The following is a 12207-nucleotide window of genomic DNA, read 5'->3' on the forward strand; positions in this document are numbered from 1 at the left end:
TTAAACTGTTTTTTAACGAATCCATTCTCTTTAACTTTTCACAGAGCATGCCGCAACATATTCTCTGTTGTTAACGTTCGACCTGTCGCGTGACTAAAGGAAAACGTTAAAAAATGTCACAATACCAGACCTTTCTTATTCTGTTTTCTTAAAATAGTTCCTTTCATTTGAAAGACCTGTAAAAATAACTTGTGATAATTTTTACTTTGCAAAAAGCTGAAAAAGTTACTTGAAATAATTAATCCATAATACTGGACAAAGACACGTGATACTTCGTTCCTAGTCCAGATGTCGAAGCTGCTGCACGCTGCTCGACAGTCAAAACAAAAAGCGAAGACAATTTCGCTTCTTTTATCCCTTGTGACGTTGGTTTGATTGTAAAATCTTCGAAAGTCGCTTTCTCACGAAACGTGTGCGAAGGTTGGACGAAAAGGGCACCGTGTTCAAATGTGAGAAACCGCCTGAACTGAAAATACGGAACTATCAATAAAGAAATGGCCGCGGGCGCTTCAGCAAATAATTCATCCAACACAACCGTAACGTAAGTGTAATAGTTTATTTTGAATTTCAATGTTGTTTAAAAGGTACAGCATTTTGTCTCATTTTTCACTCTTATCCAGCTGATAAAGGTGGTTAAAACCTCGATTCTTGAAGAGATTTTAATTCGAAGTGAATTAAAATCCCCCGCCGGGAAGAACTAATGGTTTATCGCATCACTGCCTTTAATAGTCTAAAAATAAAAGACCAAGTGAACGTGTTGGTCTCTTCATTGCCTTATAAAGTTTTAATATTTAACGAAACACGAGCGTGTGTGTTTTTACTTTCCCACTCACTCGGGAGAAATGGTCGGACATTCACGCATATAAATGAGGCATTGAGGCGGACTAATCAGGCATGAATGTGCCAAAACGGGCGATTTTGGCGCAGCAGAGTGACTAAAATCGTCATTTCGGTCAAAGTCAAAGATGACTTCTTTGACATTATAGAGCGGATTCTTTAAGTTAAAGGATTAATCTATCATTCCAGCTAAATCTTAAGTAAAATAAATGAAAATTAGGTGCAGACTTTTAACATTGCCAATCAGGCTTTTTACAGTATTTTCAGTTTGGAAAACGACGTTTGTCAAAATTAGACATCGAATTTCTTGAAAAATAATCACAAGTCTTCAGATTACAGAGTGGATTATTTACGAAAAGTGCGTTACCTACATGTGGATAGCTTTTTCTCGAAAATTTGATTCGTTTAAGTTGCAGTCTTTTAAGTTTGAAAATATAAGGTTTAAACTTAGCGCGCAGTCGGAGTGAGAGGAAAACCAGTCTTCTGTTAATTGCACCTTATGAGGCTGTTAATGAACACTCGACGATGCCAAAAAACCAGTCGCGCGCGAATTTTAAAGACATAACGCACTTTCTGCTCGTGATCACTACGTCAACAAATCGTTTTCAAAATGGCTGATGCAAGAGTAAACGACTTGGACCAGGAGCTCTTTTCAGAGCTCACTGAACCCCTGGTCCAGCCTTTATAATTATACATGTAGTCCCACCGTTTGCAGACGGAAAAGATCTAAACTACTGTTTACAATTCAACGGGAACGTTTTATGAAAATGGAGAACGCTGGAAGGCAACTTGAAGAAACTACATATGCAGTTCTTCAATTAAGAAACCAGACATTTGTGAGAATGTGACTGGGGCACCCAACGACTGTTTTCTGTGAAGTATCTGTTCGGAGAAGCAAATATTGCCTATAATCTGCTATTGCTCGAGAACGGCTAAAAATTTCTACACGATCTTTCCATTCACGTACAATTTTCGAAGCTTACATAATAAATTCAATACGATTTTCTGATTAATTCCTCACATTTTACTGTAGAAAAAGAAAACCTAAACTAAACATCCTTCCCAACGGAAAGACGTGCTCAGAGGTTCTCGGCTAGATATTTCTTTCTGAAGATGATGCGAAGACGTTCCACTGAACGCGACGTTTTCTTGCCGTCGTGATAAAAAGAGGGCGAACCGGAGAGCAATAGGCGAAAGGTCAGCTGCACTACCCGGCATCGGTTGCCATTAGCACTGACTTGCCGTTCCGTGGCAGGACAGGCCGGCGTCTTCTAGCTCTTGGTCAGTGATATGTGTTGGTCACTTACCGTGTACCATGTTTAGAATCTCACTTTAAGGGCTCTCATCTCGCGATTGCGCGTCTGCCGGGCCTATTCGGAAGACTGCTGAGGTTCGAAGTGAACAAAAACGATTCTTGGAAGCCGGAAAGAGAGAACACATTTACTTTATAATTATCATTGTTGAGCTAACTCCGCACGTATGTAGTCTATTAAAAGCAAACGCCTAACTAGAATATATACCGCTATTACTCGGCCGAAAATTAAAATCGGCTATAGCTTTGTCAGAGCTGAATTGAGTGGAATCGAAAGACACCTTTTCCCAGTCATCATAGAGTCAGTTATTTTGTTCGTTGAGCCCGGATCATAGCATGCAGTAATTTTATAGATTCGAATTGCATAGTAGCGCTTTGTTCGTACTTCTAACAGTTACACTTGGAGTAATTTAGAAGCGTAGAGTTGTGATTTTACCAGACAAAAGGAAAAATAAAAGAGCGAGTCGGCTATTGTTAGTTTAACCCGCCTACTTCCTGATGATGTGCAAAGCCGTGCGTTCATGGTAACCAATGAAATTGCCTCTTCCTTAGCGTTTTAGAATAACAATGGGCGATATGACCGACCTTGAAACTTTCACTGACTGTAAGTAAATGTCCCGAGAACAATAGCCATTTCTCGCGATCAAGTCAGAGCTAGGACATCATTCAAATTCTTTGTGAGTAAATCTTAACATGTCGTCTTCGTTAATTTCATTTCATTAAAATGCTTTAGTTAAAATTTATACATTAGGTTTGTTTACATGTGCAGTGAAAAATCAAATTTCGAGTTTTCATTCCGCGCTACCTTCAAGACAACCACTGTTTAAAGTTCCCAAAATAACGTTCCTTGTTACTTCCATTATTAGCAGCCTTTTAATAGCCAAACTTAAATTGATATGGAGAGGGGCGGATATGAAGATTTTGAGGCGGGTGTGGTGCGGAAAAATAGGGGGCTCCGGAATACGGATGAGGTTGACTACGGGTGAGGGGCGGCGGGGGTAGCAAGCAAGTGTTTCGAGTGAAACGACTGCTCAGGTCTCATTCTTTCTTACTGCAACTGCATGTAAGTTGCATCTTTAACTGCGACAATCTTCTTTGCATTTATTTCCTCATTCTGTGGTTCCAATATAAGAATTTCATATATTCATAACTTCATCCAGTTCATCTTTCCCGAAAATTTTGCAAGTGGCCTGTTCTCAGCTGGTTTGGTAGCTCCGTTGGTTAGAACAGACTGCATCTGTATCGCAGAGGCCAGGCTTTGAATCTCGGCAAGCCTGAAGTTTTTCATACCGTTGAGTTCCTAACTGCTTTAATGCTGCATCTCCAACTGCGATGATCTTCTTTGCATTTATAATGAATAACAATACCAGTTGCCGTTTGAATAATTCTATAATATTGTTGCTTTTGGGTGGCGGCTACTTTCATCACCTTTTGGTGGTGCTCCAAAAATCTATCTGGTGTTAATTTTACATTTTTACACAATTTTAGACAATCAGTTACAAATGGCTCTTCCCAGAGTATCTCTTTTAATCTAACAATAATATTGTACTAGTACATGTATAATAGCGGAGCTCTACGTTCGCGCCTGCGCGTGGACGGAACCCCAAAGCTAAGTAAATCTACCCATCCCAGAAAATTTGGTAATCACGTGACCGTAAATCGAGCGTCCGTCCGCACCACAGGGAAACCAATGTTTACTCTCACACTTTCTAGCTAGTTTGGGAGCCCAAGAGAAACCTAATTGCACATCAATGTTGTAATCAATTGACAGCTATCAAAACAGGGTATCCTCTGACCAGTATCACCTGACTGTACCGCGGGCTCGAGTGTCGACCCATCGAAGTCGAGTATTTTTTGAAGTTAACCGCTGACAAATTACCAGTATCAAATGATCGCTGGCTCAAGTATATTTTTTCCAATGATTCATATCAAATATGTTGTGCTGACCCCGCATTATTAGGATTTTAATTTCAAACTGACCTTGGACGAGAAAATTCAGCCAGTTTTTTTAAAATACACGCGGAGAAGACCTTTTCTTACCATGGTCACGCGTTGGTCACGCTCTACGTCCAATTTTTATGCTCTGATTGGTCAAAATTTGACAGGTGAGCTCATGCGGAAAATTCATGTAGCATCTTGAAAGTTGTTTACTTTGACAGCTAAAGCTGACAGAGTTTTGTGTCCACTTGTGATGTGTTTAACTGTCTTTTTCCACAGGATGTACAAAATGAGCTTCAGCTGCTATCAGGAGTCTTCTGTTATTCATTGCTTGTTTGTTTATTGGAATTTTGGTTGAGAAATACGTCGCTCGTCAAAGTCGGAAATCCGATTTCAGATGGCATCGTTTTCGTTTTCACCTTGCTTGATGCGTAAGGGGGTTGCAATAAGCCCCTCCATGTATAAGCCCCTCCAAATATAAGCCCCCCAAACCGGTAACGCAAAAAGCCCTCCATTAAATCGCCCCTCCAAATATAAGCCCCCCGGGGGTTTGTACTTGGAAAATTGCACTCAAATACAAAGTAAAAACAAGCAAAAACGGTAAACTTCTTTTCAACTATAAGGCTAGCCGGCAAGTCGGAAATCCGATTTCGGATGGCATCGTTTTCGTTTTTACCTTGCTTGATGCGTAAGGGGGTTGCAAAGTCTTAAGCGGTACTACTGGCCTTACTTGATACCTTTCAGGAACTGAATCTCCAATGGTAGGCCTGAGTAATTACTGTATTTGATGTTTGTTTTTGTTCTATCTAATTTCATGAAGTCGAGCACAGTTTATGCGGCAAGTTTATGCACCTTTGTAGGATTTGAGTCGATGATCTGGCCTAGTATCAGGTTTGATATAAGGTTACAGAACTTTAAAAAGCCTTCAGATATACCGTAAAGTTCCGAAAATAAGCCCCTCCAAATATAAGCCGCCCAAACCGGTAACGCAAAAAACCCTCCATTAAATCGCCCCTCCAAATATAAGCCCCCCGGGGGTTTGTACTTGGAAAATTGCCCTCAAATACAAACTAAAAACAAGCAAAAACGGTAAATTTCCTTTCAACTATAAGGCTAGCCCAATCGGTTTTGAAACGCAAATTTCCCTCCGTATATAAGCCCCTCCGAATATAAGCCCCTCCAATGATAAGCCCCTCAAAAAGGGCCTTTGAAAAATATAAGCCCCGGGGCTTATTTTCGGAATTTTACGGTATTTTCTCACCGCAAATAGACAGGAAACGTACCAAAGAATATTTGGTTATAAATTTGGCTGCAGAAAGAAAACTTTGAGCGATTTTCTTGCTTCGAGGACTTCATCTTTGAAAACAGTAAACACCGCGCCGGGAAGCCGGCTAAAACATAAACTTAAGCTTTACGCCTTGAAGACTCAGGATTTTTAGAGACTCTTTAATACTTGTCTTCGCGAATGAAAATTGCTGTCTCTGTAAATGTTTCACCGAATTATAATTCTGTTATTGATTGTTAGAAGTCTCGCTTGTAATTTTAATCGCTTGTCCGTGCCGTTTGTTTTCATCGTTCATGAACATCGCTCAGGCAGGATCGAGTACTCAAAAATGTCGCGCGTATCAAACGCTTTATAAGATTACACATCGTTATAACTGAAACCATTAAAAAGCAAAAAATAATAATAATAAATTCGTTATTATGTTGAAGGGTAACTCTATTAAAGTTCATTCAAACACTCGACCACGCGGACAGCTCGCACTATAGAAATGAGAACCGGCTGGCCGTATGGGTAATTTTGGAAAATGTTTGAACGGTTCCGCTTAAAGCCCACGATTGATCGTCCTGAATATTGACTGAGTGCAACTTGTCTTGAAAAATTGTGAAATACCGCATTCTGTCCGAGGTCTGTATGATCAGAGATAGTACTGTTTCACCTCAAATGTGATGTATAAAAATTATAAAAGGTTGGTTTACACACCCCCAGATTTGTTGGCAAGAATTTGTAAAGTAAACCTGTCGAACGCAAAAAAGTTCGGCCTGATTTGTTTTCCAAGAATTTGTTTTCGATGCCTAATCTACTGTGATCTTGAATGTGATCGAAGATGTTTGCTATTTTTGGGTGTACATATAAGGCTATCAATTCGGTGTAAGATGTTTATCTCTAAAATAACTTAGCCTTTCCCTCAAAAGTCACATGAATGTGCCCTTAAGGTGACTCGACCCAGTTTTTTGGGGGGGTACCATCCTCCTTTGAAGCTCTCTGGTATCCCCACCTTTACTTTTATCGTATGTCTAACACATAGAATGGATAATATATAGACCAATCTACAATATAACACAAAATTTTTGGCGATCAGAGTAAATGTCACGTGGTTATAATGACACACCCCTTTGAGGTCTGAGTCGAAAATCTACTGTTGCCGGCATTTTTTCGTGAACATCTCTCGGCTACATATAGTGCGCATTAGTGCCTTGCGTTGAACAAAGTTTCACCAAAATCGCAAAGACCCAATGCGAGAAATTCAGCGGTTTCCAAGGGGCCCCCCCTTCCCCTTATTTTTAGACCAAAATGAGGCCCGAAGGGCCGAAAAAAAATTTTTTTGAGGCCGCCCCCCACCCCTTACCTCAGGATCTGGATGACCGGGGCCCCCCCCCCCCCCCCCTTTATCTGATGGTCTGGATCCGCCACTGTGTACGAAGTTATTCGCGTGGCTTGTATGCGAAGAGCAAACAAACCAAGAACGAGAAGTCCAAAGACTACTGCAAAGCTGATTTGAAACAACATGTATTGTTTTTTATAACAATATTCCGCGGCCGGCTGGCCATACCAGCCTTCTTCAGGTTTACAAATGTTACTGAACTTATGTAGCAATGAAACCAACTATGCGACAGACAAGCCACGCAATTGACCTCGTGAACGCTATGCAAGAGAGAAACCTCCGCTCGCAGCGGTACAAATCCTACTGCCATTTCTGGATTTAGAAAACACCAAAACAGTTGCACCATAATTGATGATGGGAATGGAAATGATCTTAAAATTACTAAAATTAAAAATATTATCGTCTGCGTAGCATTTTTCGTTTCGTTTGCATGAGTGAGTCGAGACAATAAGGGTCCTTTATTGCGCACACTGTCGTCCTCTCGACTGGAACCAACAAAATCTTCTTTTCAGTTTGTGCACTCGCGGTGGGAGCTGTTTTAAAAATGCACACAGTTATCTGATGAATAAAAGCAACTTAATTTAGACGTTTGTACTTAGAGCTGTGAGTTATTACTGAGTTTTTTGTTGTTTCAAATTTCACTGACATTTTTTTCCAACAGTCTGGTCCTCTCTACTCAGATATACAGGGAAAAAATGTCAAAGTTAGTCCTCGATCAGTCCAACAAGAAAAATCCTGCCCACTTTTGATTTTGCAGTTTCGGTGATGTTTTGCTTCGTTTGATTCAGTTGATCATGAATGCGCATTTTAATTCAACGATAGCACAATGTAAATAAGATTTATTTCAATTCTGGGAGGGACGCTGGAGCTGTAGTTTGATTTTTAACACAGTCTCTATCCTTAACTTTGAAATCTGGTACTCTATAAAATCGTCTACTGTTGCAGTTGTACGTAAGCGGAGGTGCAGGTTTAACAAGCTTAACTTCAAAACCACCGGGCAATTGAACAGTATTGTAGCTGGCTTCTTGTGAAATCAGCGTGAAAATCCTGCTCATTGACCTTCAAAATGTCGGAAGCTTCCGCAGTGAATGGTACTTCTAATACGATGTAAGTAAAACAGGTTCTTTGTTATCGAAACGAGTTTTGTAAACCAGAAAGCTTTTTTCAATTCTACTGAAATTCCCTTCTTCTAGCCTTAATTTCATCCGATTGCTTTGAGTCGTTTTCTCCTCAGTCTCAGTCAGCAACACGTTACTGAGGGAGTAATAAAGGAGACTCGAAGTAATCAGATGAAATTCAGGCTACCCTTCTGCTTGCTTCATTTAAAACAAACCCGTGTGTGCTCACCTAGCTTTATTGAAAGCCAGTAGCAGAATTTTGGATACAAGTGGCGAGATTAGGAGTAACTGAGTCAGTTCATACGATATCCAGACACCGAAAGGAATTAAGGTTACCACTGAGGTATCTGCATATTGGATGAAAAACTTTTTCAAGTGTTGATATAGCCTCTCAGATAATTAAAAACTTTAGAATTAACTCATGTCATGGGGAGATCAACATTTTTTGGTAACAAAGCTAAGCTGAAATTTAAACTAAGTTGTATTCTCGGTCGTCTTTTCGTATCACGCGATGTAGGGTAATCCGGATTCCGGAATCAGATAAATTTTTGCTTGTGAAATCTGGAATCCTGGGCCTCGCAATCTAGAATTCAGTTCAAGGAATCTGGGATCGCGCTAACAACCTGAATCCGGAATCCAAGATCCACTGACATGAAATCGGGAATCCACAGCGTGGAATTCAGGATCTAAGACTGTCTTGGATTACCTTGGAAAACTGCCCGCCTACCCCTCCCCTAAGCCAACATTAACACTTACTTCTCTCTTAGGGCAAAACATGTGTTGGCTTAGGGATGGGTAGGTGGGCAGTTTCCCAGAAACGTATGGGGCGATTTCGTATACTTGGAACTCTAAACAACCGAATGTTTCCAAATACGGTATAAGTGTCTATCGTTTTCTCTTTGCTTTAGAAGCGTGTTTGGTTGACTTGGAGCCGTACTAAAAACTATTTACATCTGTTCGGCCGTCTAAGAGGAACTTTAGCGGTCTCGAAAGTTACGTTTAGGTGGCACTTTCGTCTCATCCGAAACACTGTTAGCCGCCCAGATGAGTCCGGTCGAAAAATGGAGGACATGGAGTATCCTTACTTTCGCAAGAAAATTCTAGGGGACACGTGATGGTTATAAAGAATACGACGGCGAATTTAAGCCAATCAGAAACGGAGTATTATTTTGCCCCGGAATAATAGTTCTTTTCATGGGACTTTAAAATCACCTGAGAAAATAGAGGTGTGAAAGTTAATTTAAATGTATACTTTAAATAATAAATTGATTAAATTGAAAATTTGCGCAAACGTTGCTCATTTTATTAATTAAAGACAAAGCAGATTCGAACACTGAAAAAAGGTACCTTATCCCTCTCCAGGTGTATACCAGCCATTGATCAAACAAGTTACCAATGGGGATGTTTCGGTCTAGCTGTGAGTAATGGCTCGATATTATTCCACTGCTTTTGGTTTTATTTAACGTTAGCAATAACAGGTTAATTTTATTGTGCCCAAGTAAAGTTTTCAGTATTATTTGAAGGCTCGCTTTGTTTTCCTCATCAGCTTGCCATTATTGTGGTTCTGTCATGTCTCAAACGAAGAAACAAATTAAAACTTGAATACTGCCATGGTTATCCCGGGCTCGTGATGTAAGTTTCAACTTTTTTACAGTTGTAATCTTTGCACATTTATTAGATAACGTTGTAAAATATTATCTTTTTCCTTTTTTTGTTTTCAGACCAGTGAACTTTTTACACAGTTTTAGCTACAGCAACAGGTTTACTATTGCGGCCACCTTTGGAGCCACGGCCAGTTCATGGCTAGTACTTTTCCTTTTTCCCGCCACTGGCGGATTCACCCCCTCGGGTGTTTCTGTTTGGTTTAAGGGTGAGAAAATGCTATCATTCATTCAAAATATTTCCTACTTTAAAACATGCTTATCTCTATCTATGTAGAGTTCCCTTCCTCATAACATTTGCCTTTTTCTCGGCGGTTCAGGATACCATTGGCTTTTAGGCGGTAGTTCGGATTTTTCGTCTTCGCAGAACTGGTCAAGGGTTAAGAGTCATATAGCAGCTGCTCGGAAGAGAAGTCACCAATAGTGCGTTTCCCTGACCCCAAACAATACTAAAACAATTGGAAGAATGACATGTCAGTGTTTCCTGCGACCAATTAGAAGAGACCTTCCGAGCAGTTCCTGCAATACCTTGTCAAACCCTCCGCTGTTTTCTCCGGCTCTGAACTGCCAAAGCAGCTGAGCGACCGCGCCGCCGTCTGTCTCTTTTTCTGTCAATAAGTAAAATCTAGCAAGTCACTTCTATTGATGTTGGCAGACAGCTTCCAAATTTCGTCAATGCTAGTTGGTTATGAAGAATAAGCCGGGAGATTAAACTAAAAGCCAATCAGAAAGGGTGAAATAGTTTGAATAAATAATAATAATGATTAAATAACTGTCAACTACAACCTCGGACAGAATGTGTTGAGACACACCACAAAAATAACTATTTTTTTTCCAGTCATCCTGGCATAAAAAATGGATACCGTTACCAAATAAATGCCTGTTTTGCCCCCCCCCCCCCCCCCCCTTATCCGATATTGCTTAGGATAACACGAGAATTTGACCAAAACAACATTGATAGGGGGTGGGAGGTGGCTTATTCCTTCCTTTTTAGGGGAGATGGTATTATGGCGCAATAGTTAGAAAATAGATAGACCCGTGTGAACAATTTTGTCCGAGGTTGTAGCTTTCATTTCCTTCCGTCAATTCATGATATACCAGTGTCATTATTCAGACTCCATTTGAGATAATATTGATTTTATTTTGAATTTATTAAATTAATCTGCACTTTAGGGTACATTCATGTGAACTTTAATTTTTGCAATTTCTTTCAGTTTTTCTGAAAATATCAAATGTTTTTATGTTTGGTGTAATGTTCTATCCATTCTTTGCCTGCCTCACAACTGAATACAAGCTGGTTGGATCAACTCTTGGATTTCTTTATGCTGCTATAAGGTTAGACAACGCCTCGTGAAATAACGGTAAGGTTGTAAATAAATCCTAATTGATTATCGACTAGTTTCTACTATATTGGTCCTTATGACTTGCTGTAGATGGAAGAGTGTTGCGTGTAGACATATGTAATTCATTTGAACTGCTATTTACTGCTTCATCTTGATGAATTCAAAAACATTTATGATGGAAAAAATTATCCTCAATTCAACCAATCAATCAAAAAAAGTATCTCAAGGTCAATGGAAAAGGCCTGGCCATCAATGATACTTTCAGAGTACCCTTGCAGCGCTATTTCTGGCCTCGTTTGGAGTTCAAGTGGTGCTAATTTTGGCGTACATAAATCACGAAAAGATAGAACTCTTATTCGATACAGCTTTTGATGAGATCTGCTAGTTGATTAAATGAGGCTGAGTATGATATCGTGACGTGTTTTTCAGATCGAGGAGGCTGGTGTGGCTTCGGAGGATAACAGCCTCCTAGTTAAGCATATTCTTTATATCGTAGGAAAGTTTAATTCAGTAAGTGTTCTTAATTCAAAATATTTCTCAGTTCCTAACATCACAACCTAATCGCAAACATTCTCTAAAGTGTTTGCCTGTTTCCTTGGGACAGTTTCAGACCAAAAAAACGCAGGCGATATCCATCTAGCAATGTTTTCGTTCATTTTTAGTCAGTAATTCGGCTATTTTCGTCTTGGCATAGCTATGAATAGCCTGCGTCACAGAATTAATCTAACCCCGCCGAGATCCTTGTTCTGGACACTCAACTGATTCAACGAATCACCAGAAGTGCGTTTCCAATTTTTAACAGGCCAATCATGTCGGGTACTCAAATCCTGGTACACAGCTACCGTAGGGGACAAGAACAAGGATTTCGACGCTGCTCGCAGACGGGCTCAGCCAGAGGTTTAGTTTTTTTCAGTAGTCTGTGGTGCAGATACATAAACTGTTTTGCCGTTTTCGTGAGTTCTACGTACACTCATGACAATAAAGCTACCACCACCGTGCTGCTGACTTGCGTGACGTTAATGATGGTATATTGGCAATAAAAATTCATTGATCTCAGAATGACTGACGTCATCAATGATTCCTTATTACCTGCATCTTCCAAATGACGTCATGACAAATGGGATGTCGTGCCTCTGGAGACACATGACGCTCAAATGGCTGGTATCTTTGCATGTTTCCTACTATTCCATCGATGTCTTGCACAAGTCATGTCACTTATGACGTAATATATCGTAACAGAAACTACTGAATGTACGTCATTGATGGTTTTTCGATTTTTAAGTAGATGGCTTAAAAGTGAAAAACAAAAACAGCAATATCGACTGCGCGTGT

This window comes from Porites lutea, chromosome 8 (genome assembly GCF_958299795.1).
Source record: "Porites lutea chromosome 8, jaPorLute2.1, whole genome shotgun sequence".
Classification (NCBI taxonomy): domain Eukaryota; kingdom Metazoa; phylum Cnidaria; class Anthozoa; order Scleractinia; family Poritidae; genus Porites; species Porites lutea.